General features: G+C 39.8%; 1 non-coding gene across 1 annotated transcript; it reads left to right on the top strand.

The window, feature by feature from the left end:
• The first annotated feature begins 6030 nt into the window (after positions 1 to 6030).
• On the top strand, positions 6031 to 6137 carry LOC129659767 (U6 spliceosomal RNA). The gene has a single exon (XR_008718236.1). It is a non-coding gene; the product is annotated as a U6 spliceosomal RNA (small nuclear RNA).
• The last annotated feature ends 8204 nt before the right edge of the window (positions 6138 to 14341 follow it).

Below are 14341 nucleotides of genomic sequence, written 5' to 3'. Positions count from 1 at the left end.
AGCCTATCAGGCTCCTCTGTCCATGGGATTTTCCAGGCAAGAGTGCTGGAGTGGATTGCCATTTCCTTCTCCAGGGGATCTTCCCGACCCAGGAATCAAACCCGAGTCTCCCGCATTGCAGGCAGACGCTTTACTGCCTGAGCCACCAGGGAAGCCCTGGTGTTGTTACAATAGCCCTAGCAAATTAATATTGTATTTCATTTGGGGAAATAATTGTAGTTGGTAAGACTCCAAGCTGAAACAGAAATTTCTTCAAAAAGACGTCAGCTGAGAATGCAGCTTAGTCTTTGAGAATTCCACTTTTTTGGCCCTCACTACAAGGTAATTTGGTTCTAGTAAATAAATTATGCCTTTGTAGTAACACAGAAGTGCTGGTTTATATCCATACTGCCTCAAGTGCTATTCTAGCACACATCTAAATAAAAAGAGATTAACAGTAATATCTCAACTTTGTTGGTGCTCTGTCTGCCAAGAAGAAATGAATCAGCAGCTACAAAAATGTTCCTTCTTGTGAATTATCACAGGCAAACTTAATACAATCCATGAAAGCAGAGAAAATTTATCTCAGAAGGCTGTCTGTTTCAACATTTCTGTCTGGTGTTATTTCCAATTCTAGTTTATTAAATATTTATAAATCATATATAATTAATTCTATTAAATTTAATTCAAGTAGAAACTTGAATTGTATACCTGTGGCAGATTCATTTTGATATTTGGCAAAACTAATACAGTTATGTAAAGTTTAAAAATAAAATAAAATAAAATTAAAAAAAAAAAGAAACTTGAATAATATAGTAGCTTCTTTAAAAAAACTTTTCATTGGAAATAATTTCAAATGATTTCAAAGATCACTCAGAATCATCTGTTAATATTCTGCTGTTTTCACTTTATTATTTGCTTTCTTTCTATCCATAAGCATATTCCAGTGGTTTCTTCTGCTCAGTATTCAATTTATACTCCACATTTACTGAGTACCAAACTTTGCAGAAAGCACTATGGTGAAGAGATGAGACAGAACTCAGGTAGCAAGGGCAGACCAGGATCAGACCCACCTGATCATTTTTAGTAAAATCCAGGAATAATCTGGTTCTTACATATTGAAAAAATCTTGGGAATTATGGTGTACATTCTTCCTAGGTACCCTCACTTTAATTCAATGTTTTCATCATTAAGGGCCCCATTAAGTTTCCCATGAAGATACACACTGTCCTGCAGAACTAATTGGGCAAAAAAGATGCCCACAACTTTGCCCATGATCCTAAAATCAATATTTCCCAACTTCCAGGAAAACTGTGTCTTCTTGGTGGACATACTTTCAAATCATTGGGTCCCTGCCCTTCGGATTGTGCCTGGCACAAAAATACTTGGAGTGAATGAATCTTGAAACTCCATTTGAATAATCATGTATTAAACCCATAGAGAACACTTACCATATGCAGGTGCTGACATTTACTTCTCTCAGAGGCACTTGGGAGAGTCTGTACTAGTACCCTCCTTTCACAGAGGAGGGCATTAAGATGTAGAGAGGTCAATCACTCGTCACGGTCTACCTAGCCAGTGTTGAAAACTGAATCTCACTTAGCAGGTGTTTGACCAGCAGACCTGCCGGCCTCTTAGGGAATCCATCATTTCTGCATGTTTAGGCTAAATTAGTATCTCTGAACAAACCTGAATGAGCCTGTTTTCTCCTCAAAGATTTAAGTTTAGTGTATTCAGATATCTTGCATCATCAATTAGAAAATACTGTGAGGCACTGCAGATTCAGTAAGTTGGGTAGATAGAACCCAGCTATAATTACAGAAACTCCCGGATATGAGGGCAAGTGTGCCAAATTTCCCTGACAGTCAATTTCTGTGACCTAGGTGTCTGATTGCATTAGAAAGCCAAGTCTGGGCTTCCCTGGTGGCTCAATGGTAAAGAATCCACCTGCCAGTGCAGGGGACAGAGGTTTGATCCCTGGTCCGGGAAGATCCCACATGCTGAGAAGCAACTAAGCCCATGTGCCACAACCACTGAGCCTGTATTCTAAAGCCCAGGAGCTGCAACTACTGAGCCCATCTACCTAAAGCCCATGCTCTGCAACAAGAGAAGATACCTCAATGAGAAGCCCACACAACACAACTACAGAGCAGCCCTTGCTTGCTGCAACTAGAGAAAAGCCCTTGCAGCAATGAAAACCCAGCACAGTCATAAATAAATAAAATTATGTATAAAAAAAGCCAAGTCTTCTAAAATCTTCTTGAAGATATCCCTCAAGCTGGAGAAGTTAAGAGATGGAAAGGAAACCCACCTTCCTGATGACTTCCTTTACCATGAATATCACTGGCCCACAGGGCTCACAATAAAAGCCTTTCTAAATCAGGAATTATGGACATTGAATGAGTCAGCCCTCTCTGTAAACCCACATTGGCTGTCACAAGGACCCCAGATGTGGAAAGTGAACATAGATCTTCCAAAGCTGGACAAAATTTCCCAACTTCCAACCCCACCCACCTCGGCAGGAGGGTGCTAAGAAATGACACTTCAAAAAAAAAAAAAAGACCAAAAATCACTCAGGCAGACCATGGAACTTGAGGTCAGAATGTTCTTGACCTTCTGGATCTTCCTGCCTTACTCAATCATACAACTGAGTCATAAAAGCAAATCAAGAGGGAAAGAGGTGGGGGGAAAACCTCTGGCATCTCTAACATACTGCCATTCTCAGGGGCCTAGCCAGTTCCTACAAAGTAGTAAGTCCCAGGGAGCCTGGAGAGCGATTTTGAGACCTGAGCATCAAGGATTTGGGAAGGAGTTGCCCAGGGGACAAAGTTCTTCTGCTCAGTAAGAAGTGAGGACTGGTATGGAACTTCTTTCCTGAGCTAGACTGTCACAGCTAAAGAGAGAGAGCCGGGGGCCCATTCAGGGAGCCAGGCTAGTGAGGAGGAGGCCAGTGGATCCTGGTGGAGGCTGACAGCCCCACAGCATTTCACTGCTATGAGTCACTCAGACAATACAAAGAACAATGTGATCTGTAGGCGGTTATTGATAGCTCCAGGCATCCAATCCTTCTAGTCTATAAAGATACAAATCTTAATTATTAATGATTAAGATGAAAAAATTACTGCCCTCAAGTTAGGAAATTCAAACAGACTGTTTCCTCAGATCGCACCACACAAAAGAGGGTCTGTTCTGTGAAGTCCAGCCTGTTTGGCTTGTTCCAATGCCAAGTACATTCCCGGTTCTATCCCACTCAAGGCCAGTTAAACTCATGTTGCAGAAACTTGAGTTCCCAAGGCATAGATACACCTGGGAGCCAGGTGAGAGATGTCTGGCCCTGGCAATACTGCCTTTTGTGAAAATACTTTGATAATGTCTCATGTAGCGATAGGTCCAGAAAAAACTGCATTTTTTTTAATGGTACAAAATGTAGATTAGTAATTGCATTGCTGCTGAAAACATCCCGCATCAAGAACAGTATGTTGAAAGGGCAAAGACAAAACCACTGCAAACCTCCATCATAATTTGAGTGAAACTACTTTTTAAGCTTTAGAAAATTAGTCTAAATGACTATAGCTTATGATTATAGTAGGACTCACAACAGTCTATACTGTGTACATAAAAGACTACAACCATATTATATATTTAAATCTAAGTTCCCTCCAGTTGAAAGGGTTATTAAGTCTATAAACAAGTTAAGTATGTTTACAGTAATGAGATAATGAATCCCTCTTAAGGAATGCATGCTTATGTGCTTAGTCATGTCCAGGCTCTTTGCGAGCCTACAGACTGTAGCCCACCAAGCTACTCTGTCCATGGAATCTTCCAGGCAAGAAAAGTGCAGCAGGTTGCCATTTTCTACTCCAGGGGATCTTCCTGACCCAGGGACCAAACCCACATCTCCTGTGTCTCCTGCATTGGCAGGCAGATTCTTTATCACTGAGCTACCTTTGGCAAGCCCTTTTAAGGAATGGGCCCTTTAAAAGTACTATTATGGGACTTTTGAACTGACAATCTCTCCTGGTCCTTAACTCGGTGGCAATGGACATGAGTTTGAGCAAACTCTGGGAGATGGTGAAGAACAGGGAAGGCTGGCATACTGCAGTCCATTGCGTGTAAAGAGTCAGATACGACGGAGTGACTGAACAACAACAACAAAACCGTAAGACATAGCACTGACTTTTAACTTATTTTTTAAAAATTATATCAATTCCTTTGATATTAAGAGTATGTTTTAAGAGTTATGAATGAATATTAAATTTCATCAAATACAGTCATGAAGAAAATCAAAGGACAGCTTCATCCATTTTTGATGAAGCTGCTTAATATATGTTCTGATATAACATTTCTGTTGCTGGTTTAAAACTCATATGATCATGACATATTACTTTTTTCTGATGCTGAATTCTATTTGACTATATCTTATTTAGAATTTTTGTTATCAAAATGAATAAGATTGTCATGCAGTTGTTTTCTCTTTTTAAATTTGGGATATTTTTGTCCATTTTTAAAAAATAATATATTGCTTTACCTCATAAAAACATACATGGAAGATTTTTCTGTCTCTGCTCTGGAACAGTTTATAGAGTATTTTGAAATTCTATGTTTCTAAATAATTTCTTATATTAAACCTGTGAAACCATCTGGGCAGAGGTGCATTTGGAGGGACAGAACTTTGAATACTGTTTAAAATTTCTATCTCTAACTAAAAGCAGTTTGGTACATAGGAGTATTGACACTGTTCTCTTTCCAAATGTTTTATGATTCATTCACTTTCCTTAAAGGTTTTTCTCTTTCTCATTTTTATTTTGTATATTACTATGTTTGCTTTTCCATGTGTGTGTGCTCAGTCACTTAGCTGTGTCCAACTCTTTGAGACCTCATGGACCGTAGCTTGCCAGGCTTCTCAGTCCATGGGATTTTCCAGGCAAGAATATTGGGGTGACTTGCCATTACCTTCACATATATATAGAGATAACCTATATATTCAGTTCAGTTTAGTCACTCAGCTGTGTCTGACTCTGAGATCCCATAGACTGCAGCATGCCAGGCTTCCCTGTCCATCATCAACTCCTGGAGCCTACTCAAACTCATGTCCATCACATAGGTGATGCCATCCAACCAGCTCTGTCATTCTCTTCTCTTCCCACCTTCAAGTTTCCCCAGAATCAGGGTCTTTTCCAATGAGTCAGTTCTTTGCATTAGGTGGCCAAAGTATTAGAGCTTCAGCTTCAGCATCAGTCCTTCCAATAAATATTCAGGACTGATTTCCTTCAGGACGGACAGGTTGGATCTCCTTGCAGTCCAAGGGACTCTCAAGAGTCTTCACCAACACCATAGTTCAAAAGCATCAATCCTTCAGTGCCCAGCTTTCTTTACAGTCCAACTCTCACATCCATACATGACTACTGGAAAAACCATAGCCTTGACTAGACAGACCTTTGTTGGCAAAGTAATGTCTGTGCTTTTTAATATGCTATCTAGGTTTGTCATAGCTTTTCTTCCAAGGAGCAAGCTAATATAGATTAGCTAAGAGCGCCAAAGAATTGATGCTTTTGAACTGTGGTGCTGGAGAAGACTCGAGAGTTCCTTGGACTGCAAGGAGATCAAACTAGTCAACCTTAAAGGAAATCAACCCTGAATATTCATTGGAAGGACTGATGCTGAAGTTGAAGCTCCAATACATTGGCCATCTGATGCAAACAGCCAACTCATTGGGAAAGACCCTGAGGCTGGGAAAGTTTGAAGGTGGGAGGAGAAGGGGACAACAGAGGACAAGATAGTTGGATGGCATCACTGACTCGATGGACATGAGTTTGAGCAAGCTCTGGGAGATAGTGAAAGACAAGGAAGCCTGGCGTGCTGCAGTTCATGGGGTCGAAAAGTCAGACAAGACTGAGCAACTGAACAACAACAACAACTGTCTATTTAATTGTTAAAAGAATCATCTCTTGGATTAATTCATTTATGCCATTTATATAATTAAATTATGTTTTCAATTTTAAAAAGTTTTTATTTTACATTGGAGTACAGTTGATTAACAATGTTGTGTTAGTGCTCGCTTCGGCAGCACATATACTAAAATTGGAATGATACAGAGAAGATTAGCATGGCCCCTGTGCAAGGATGACATGCAAATTCATGAAGCATTCCATATTTTTAAAATGGATTAAAGATCTAAACGTAAGACCAGAAACTATAAAACTCCTAGAGGAGAACATAGGCAAAACACTCTCTGACATACATCACAGCAGGATCCTCTATGACCCACCTCCCAGAATATTGGAAATAAAAGCAAAAATAAACAAATGGGACCTAATTAACCTTAAAAGTTTCTGCACATCAAAGGAAACTATTAGCAAGGTGAAAAGACAGCCTTCAGAATGGGAGAAAATAATAGCAAATGAAGCAACAGACAAACAACTAATCTCGAGAATATACAAGCAACTCCTACAGCTCAACTCCAGAAAAATAAATGACCCAATCAAAAAATGGGCCAAAGAACTAAATAGACATTTCTCCAAAGAAGACATACAGATGGCTAACAAACACATGAAAAGATGCTCAACATCACTCATTATCAGAGAAATGCAAATCAAAACCACTATGAGGTACCATTTCACACCAGTCAGAGTGGCTGCGATCCAAAAGTCTACAAATAATAAATGCTGGAGAGGGTGTGGAGAAAAGGGAACCCTCTTACACTGTTGGTGGGAATGCAAACTAGTACAGCCACTATGGAGAACAGTGTGGAGATTCCTTAAAAAATTGGAAATAGAACTGCCTTATGATCCAGCAACCCCACTGCTGGGCATACACACTGAGGAAACCAGAAGGGAAAGAGACACGTGTACCCCAATGTTCATCGCAGCACTGTCTATAATAGCCAGGACGTGGAAGCAACCTAGATGTCCATCAGCAGATGAATGGATAAGCAAGCTGTGGTACATATACACAATGGAGTATTACTCAGCCATTAAAAAGAATACATTTCAATCAGTTCTAATGAGGTGGATGAAACTGGAGCCTATTATACAGAGTGAAGTAAGCCAGAAAGAAAAACACCAATACAGTATACTAACGCATATATATGGAATTTAGAAAGATGGTAACAATAACCCTGTGTACGAGACAGCAAAAGAGACACTGATGTATAGAACAGTCTTATGGACTCTGTGAGAGAGGGAGAGGGTGGGAAGATTTGGGAGAATGGCATTGAAACATGTAAAATATCATGTATGAAACGAGTTGCCAGTCCAGGTTCGATGCACGATACTGGATGCTTGGGGCTGGTGCACTGGGACGACCCAGAGGGATGGAATGGGGAGGGAGGAGGGAGGGGGGTTCAGGATGGGGAACACATGTATACCTGTGGCGGATTCATTTTGATATTTGGCAAAACTAATACAGTTATGTAAAGTTTAAAAATAAAATAAAAAAAAATAAGTTCATTTGTATAATTTTTTTAAAGATTCTGCTATAAGTGATATTTTATATTTGTCTTCCTCTGACTTAACTTCACTTAGTATGATAATCTTCAGGTCCATACATGTTGCTGTAAATGACATTATTTCATTCTTTTTAACAGCTAAGTTATATTCCATTGTATATATGTATCATACCTTCTTTAGTCATCTGTGGATGCACATTTAGGTTGCTTCCATGTCTTGGCTATTGTAAACAGTGCTGCAATGAACACTGGGGCGCATTTATACTTTTGAACCGAGTTTTTCTCCAGATATATGCCCAGCAGTTGGATTGCAGGGTCATATGTTGGCTCTGGTTTCCGTGGCTCAGTGGTAAAGAATCTGACTGCCAATGCAGGAGATGCAGGTTCAATCCCTGGGTCAGAAAGGTCCCCTGGAGTAGGAAGTGGCAATCCATTCCAGTATTGCCTGGGAAATTCCATGGACAGAGGAGGCTGGCAGGCAGTCCATGGGGCTGCAAAGAGTAGGACATGATTGAGTGACTGAGCATGCACACAGGCATGACGGCTTTATTTTTAGTTTTTTAAGGAATCTCCAAACTGTTCTTAGCAGCTGCACCAATTTATTGATGCATTCCCACCAACAGTGTGGGAGGGTTCCCTTTTCTTCACACCCTCTCCAGCATTTACAGATGTAGGGTTTTTGATGATGGCCATACTGACTGGTGTGAAGTGATACTTCATTGTAGTTTTGATTTGATTCTCTAATAACTAGCAATGTTTAACATCTTTTCATGTGCCTCTTGGCCTTGAGGCCGAGTATGTCTTCTTTGGCAGAATATCTATTTAGGCCTTCTGCCCATTTTTTGATAGGGTTGCTTCATTTGTTGTTCTTTTTTTTTTTTTTGAGTTGTATGAGCTGTTTGTAACTGGAAGTTAATCCTTGTCCCGCATATCATTTGCAAATATTTTATTTCAAAGTTTTTCTGTTCATTTTGTTTATGGTTTCCTTTGCAATTCAAAAGCTTTTGAGTTTAATTATGTTCTATTTGTTTATTTTTGTTTTTATTTTCATTATTCTGGGAGATGGCAACTGTATGCCAATAAAGTGGACAACCTGGACGAAATGGCCAAATTCTTACAAAGGCACAATCTCTCAAGACTGAACCAGGAAGAAATAGAAAATATGAACAGACCAGTCACAAATACTGGAACTGAAAGCATGATTAAAAAACTTCCAACAAATGAAAGTCCAAGACCAGATGGCTTTACCAGCAAATTCTATCAAACATTTAGATAAGAATTAGTATCTAAAAAAAAAAAAAAAAAAAGAATTAGTATCTATTCTTCTGAAACTATTACAATATATTGCAGAGGAAGGAATACTCCCAAACTCATTTTATAAAGCCACCATCACCCAGAAAGTAAAACCAGACATACCACAAAAAGAGAAAAAAAATTATAGGCCAATATCACTGATGAACACTGATAAACGCAAAAATTCTCAACAATAAATTAGCAACCTGACTCCAACAACACATTAAAAGGACTATATACTATCATCCAGTGGCTTTATCCCAGGATGCAAGGATTTCGCAATATCTGCAAACCAATCAGTGTGGTACAGCACATCAACAAATTGAAGGATAAAAGCCATGTGATCATCTCAATAGATGCAGAAAAGCTTTTGACAAAATTCAGCACCGATTTATGATAAAAAAACCCTCCAGAAAGTAGCCACAGAAGGAACATATCTCAATATAATAAAGGCCATATATGACAAACCTATAGCTAACATCCAGATGTTCCACTGAGAACTTCCAGATGTTCAAGTTGCATTTAGAAAAGGCAGAGGAACCAGAGATCAAATTGCCAACATCTGTTGGATCATAGGAAAAGCAAGAGAATTCCAGAAAAACATCTACTTCTGCTTCACTGAATATACTAAAGCCTTGACTGTAGTTCACAATAAACTCTGGAAAATTCTGAAAGAGATGGGAATACCAGACCACCTTTCCTGCCTTCTGGGAAATCTGTATGTAGGTCAAGAAGCACCAGTTAGAACTGGATGTGGAACAACGGACTGGTTCCAAATTGGAAAAGGAGTACGTCATGGCTGTATATTGTCACTCTGCTAATTTAACTTATATGCAGAGTACTTTATGCAAAATGCCAACTGGATGAATCACAAGCTGAAATCAAGACTGCTGGGAGAAATATCATTAACCTCAGATATGCAGATGACACCACCTTTATGGCAGAAAGTGAAGAGGAACTAAACAGCCTCTTGATGAAGGTGAAAGAGGAGAGTGAAAAAGCTGGGTTGAAATTCAACATTCAAAAAACTAAGATCATGGCATCTGGTCCCATCAATTCATGGCAAATAGATGGGGAAACAATGGAAATCATGACAAACTTTATTTTCTTGGGCTCCAAAATCACTGCAGATGGTGACTATAGCCATGAAATTAAAAGACACTTGCTCCTTGAAAGAAAAGCTATGAAAAACATAAATAGCATGTTAAAAAGCAGAGACATTACTTTGCAGACAATGGTCCATTTAGTCAAAGCTATGGTTCTTCCAGTAGTCATGTATGGATGTGAAGGTTGGACCATAAAGAAAGTTGAGCACCAAAGAATTGATGCTTTTGAACTGTGGTGCTGGAGAAGACTCTTGAGAGTCCCTTGGACTGCAAGGGTATCAAACTAGTCAATCTTAAGGGAAATCAACCTTGAATATTCATTGGAAGGACTGATGCTGAAGTTGAAGCTCCAATACTTTAACCACCTGATGTGAAGAACTGACTCCCTGGAAGTGACCCTGATGCTGGGAAAGATTGAAGGCAGCAGGAGAAGGGGATGACAGAGGATGAGATGGTTGGATGGCATCACCAATTCAATGGACATGAGTCTGAGAAAGCTCCAAGAGTTGGTGATATACAGGGAAGCCTGGAGTGCTGCAGTCCATGGGGTTGCAAAGAGTCAGATACAGCTGAGTGACTGAACTGAACTGAACTGATAGGTAACATCATACTCAACAGATAGGGTAACATCATACTAAACAGTGAAAAGCTGAAATCATTTTCTCTAACATCAAGAACAACCCAAGGAAGGCCACTCACCACTCTTAGTCAACATAGTTATAGAAGTCCTAGTCACAGCAATCAGAGAAGAATAAAGAAATACAATGAATCCAAATTGGAAAAGAAGAAGTAAAACTGTCATTGTTTGCAGATGACATGATACTATACATAGAAAACCCTAAAGATGCTACCAGAAAACTTTTAGAGCTCATCAATGAATTTGGTAATGTGGCAGGATACAGAATAAATACACAAAATCTGTGCATTTCTATACATTAACAATGAAAGATTATAAAGAGAAATTAAAGAAATAATCCCATTTACCACTACATCAAAAAGAGTAAAGACCTAGAAATAAATCTACCTAAGGAGGCAAATTTGCCAGCAAATTTGGAAAACTCAGCAGTGGCCACAGGACTGGAAAAGGTCAGTTTTCATTCCAATCCCAAAGAAAGGCAATGCCAAAGAATGCTCAAACTACCACACAACTGCAGTCATCTCACACGCTAGTAAAGTAATGCTCAAAATTCTCCAAGCCAGGCTTCAGCAATACGTGAACTGTGAAATTCCAGATGTTCAAGCTGGTTTTAGAAAAGGCAGAGGAACCAGAGACCAAATTGCCAACATCTGCTGGATCATGGAAAAAGCAAGAGAGTTCCAGAAAAACATCTATTTCTGCTTTATTGACTATGCCAAAGCCTTTGACTATGTGGATCACAATAAACTGTGGAAAATTCTGAAAGAGATGGGAATACCAGACCACCTGACCTGCCTCTTGAGAAATCTGTATGCAGGTCAGGAAGCAACAGTTAGAACTGGACATGGAACAACAGACTGGTTCCATATAGGAAAAGGAGTTCATCAAGGCTGTATATTGTCACCCTGCTTATTTAACTTCTATGCAGAGTACATCATGAGAAACGCTGGGCTAGAAGAAGCACAAGCTGGAATCAAGGTTGCCGGGAGAAATATCAATAACCTCAGATATGCAGATGACACCACCCTTATGGCAGAAAGTGAAGAGGAACTAAAAAGCCTCTTGATGAAAGTGAGAGTGGAGAGTGAAAAAGTTGGCTTAAAGCTCAACATTCAGAAGATGAAGATCATGGCATCTGGTCCCATCACTTCATGGGAAATAGATGGGGAAACAGTGGACACAGTGTCAGACTTTATTTTTTTGGGCTCCAAAATCACTGCAGATGGTGACTGCAGCCATGAAATTAAAAGACGCTTACTCCTTGGAAGAAAAGTTATGACCAACCTAGATAACATATTGAAAAGCAGAGACATTACTTTGCCAACAAAGGTCCATCTAGTCAAGGCTATGGTTTTTCCAGTGTTCATGTATGGATGTGAGAGTTGGACTGTGAAGAAAGCTGAGCACCAAAGAATTGATGCTTTTGAACTGTGGTGTTGGAGAAGACTCTTGAGAGTCCCTTGGACTGCAAGGAGATCCAACCAGTCCATTCTGAAGGAGATCAGCCCTGGGATTTCTATGGAAGGACTGATGCTAAAGCTGAAACTCCAGTACTTTGGCCACCTCATGCGAAGAGTTGACTGATTGGAAAAGACTCTGATGCTGGGAGGGATTGGGGGCAGAAGGAGAAGGGGATGACAGAGGATGAGACGGCTGGATGGCATCACTTACTCGACAGACGTGAGTCTGAGTGAACTCCAGGAGATGGTGATGGACAGGTAGGCCTGGTGTGCTGCGATTCATGGGGTCGCAAAGAGTCGGACACAGCTGAGTGACTGAACTGAACTGAACTGAACAAGACAAATTCAGGATTCAGTCCAGAGTATAGTTATCATGCTGTCTGGGTAAAGCACTGCTGCTGTCTTGCCCCTGGCCCACTGCCCTGGGCTCATCAGCAGCCAACTTATCAGTACTGCTGGAGGGCCTGCAGGCAGCCCAATGCCCACCTGCTAATACTACTGTGAGGCAGTTGCTCACCATGAGGTTTACCTCAACTTCTTCAAGATGGTGGAGGGTCTCTTTGACCTCAGTGCTAACATCATGGAGGACAAACTGATAGAGGATCTCAAGACCTAGGAGAGTGAGGAACAGAAGCAAAACTGGGTATGTGATATCTCACTGATCATCAAGCCCTGCAACTGTGTGCTGAGACTGTCTTTCTACATATGGTGGAACAACAGCTCCTGGGAGATCATTGAGAGCTACCACATCCAGCACAATCCAGATTTTTTCTGTTTTTTATATATTTGAATCCATTTCTTCCCTTGGATAAAATACCTTTTAAAATAAATAGATCTATAGCTTTATTTCAGGAAAGTTTTCTTAAATTATATCTTTAAATATTTTTTCTTTAAATATTCTGGACTTTTTCTTGGGGGTAGAGGGAAATACTATCATTTCTTTTCCTTTGTATTATGCATATTCTTCTTTGTCTGATTTCCATGTGTATTGTTTTCCCTAAAATCAATTTGAACACTTTCAAAAAATCGAATTTTGCTGATCAGTCTCAAGCTTGTCATTCATATTCTTCACTCTCTTTACAGTGAATCTCTCTCTCCTATTTTTCTAGCATTTTTTTAGTCTTTCTTTTCTTCCCTTTCTCCATTTCTTTTCTCAACTCTGTTAATTTATTCTTTGTCTTTTCTTTCATTTTTTAGCTCTTTCATTTAGGCTTTGCAGTCTTATTTCAAAGAACTCATTTTTTTTCTCACAAATACATGTGTGTGAACATCTTAATTATAACTTGACCATGTGGCAATGATTTTCAAAGGTCTGATCTTCATCTCCTCCTCTTTGTGTCATTTTTAATTACTGCTTTTCTCTATAATATGTTTGCACAGATCCAACAATGATTGGTGTTGAATGTGACAGCAATCCTACATGAAGGAATTCATCTTTTCATGAGGGAGCCCTTCCACAGTGATAATTCATTAGGGCTAGGCAGGGGCTGGGGATGAGCCTGAGAAGCAGACTACTCTGGTTCCCACCTTTGCCAAGGAACACTCTCAGTGCCACTTGGCCATGTGACTATGACTTCTCTGAGCTGCAGACTATCTCTCCTGATCTCTGGGAATCCACCACTAGAATGCACTTTTCACTGGAGCACCAAATTCATCTTCCCTTTTCACTGTGTACCTAGCTCCAGTGTGAATCTGTGTGGCTCCAAGTCTGTAAGCCACCAACAGCTCCTACTATATTCAGGCAATGGTGAAACAAACATAATAAGATCTGATCCACAGTCGATACAGGAAGATATGCATATAAATAAAGAGTTATAGAAACTTCTATGTTTGTCGCACATTCCCTTTATTGGATATGTGATCTGTAAATATTTTTTTCCCATTCTGTCTTTGTCCTTTCATCCTCTTAATTCATTGAGCTATAAAAAGCAGTCACCACAGAGGAGGATGTGGAAAATTCTCAGTGCCTGTTGATTCCCTCCCCTCCCTTTGTATGCACAGAAGAGGCTACAGGTTAACAACTCTTTCCATACACAATTTTTTTTTTAACTTAATCCTCATAAAAACCAGAAGCACTCCTAATTAAATTGTATCCATGGAGTCTGTGGCTCAGATAAATGAGACGATCAAACAGAACCTGCCTTGCAGGAGAAATAGCAGATGCAGTCTGCCCGCAGCCTCTTGCCTTCACATCCATTCCTCCCATGCTCATCCACCTCATCAGGGACTTCTACAAGACTGCTCACCTTTCTACAAGTAAATTCATCAGAAAAGCACTTTTGGATGTATACTCTCTTCTATTCTCACCAAGATTATAAGTCAAAGAGAAAGAAATGAAAGCTAGATGTTTTAAAATCTACATGGGCAAAGGATCAAGGTTTTCTGTGTGTTTTGTTTCCTCATTAATTAGTGCAGGGTC

The sequence above is a fragment of the Bubalus kerabau genome, chromosome 8, assembly GCF_029407905.1.
Source record: "Bubalus kerabau isolate K-KA32 ecotype Philippines breed swamp buffalo chromosome 8, PCC_UOA_SB_1v2, whole genome shotgun sequence".
Classification (NCBI taxonomy): Eukaryota; Metazoa; Chordata; class Mammalia; order Artiodactyla; family Bovidae; genus Bubalus; species Bubalus kerabau.
Note: the sequence above shows the minus strand (reverse complement) of the source record. Positions and strands in the feature narration are given on the sequence as shown.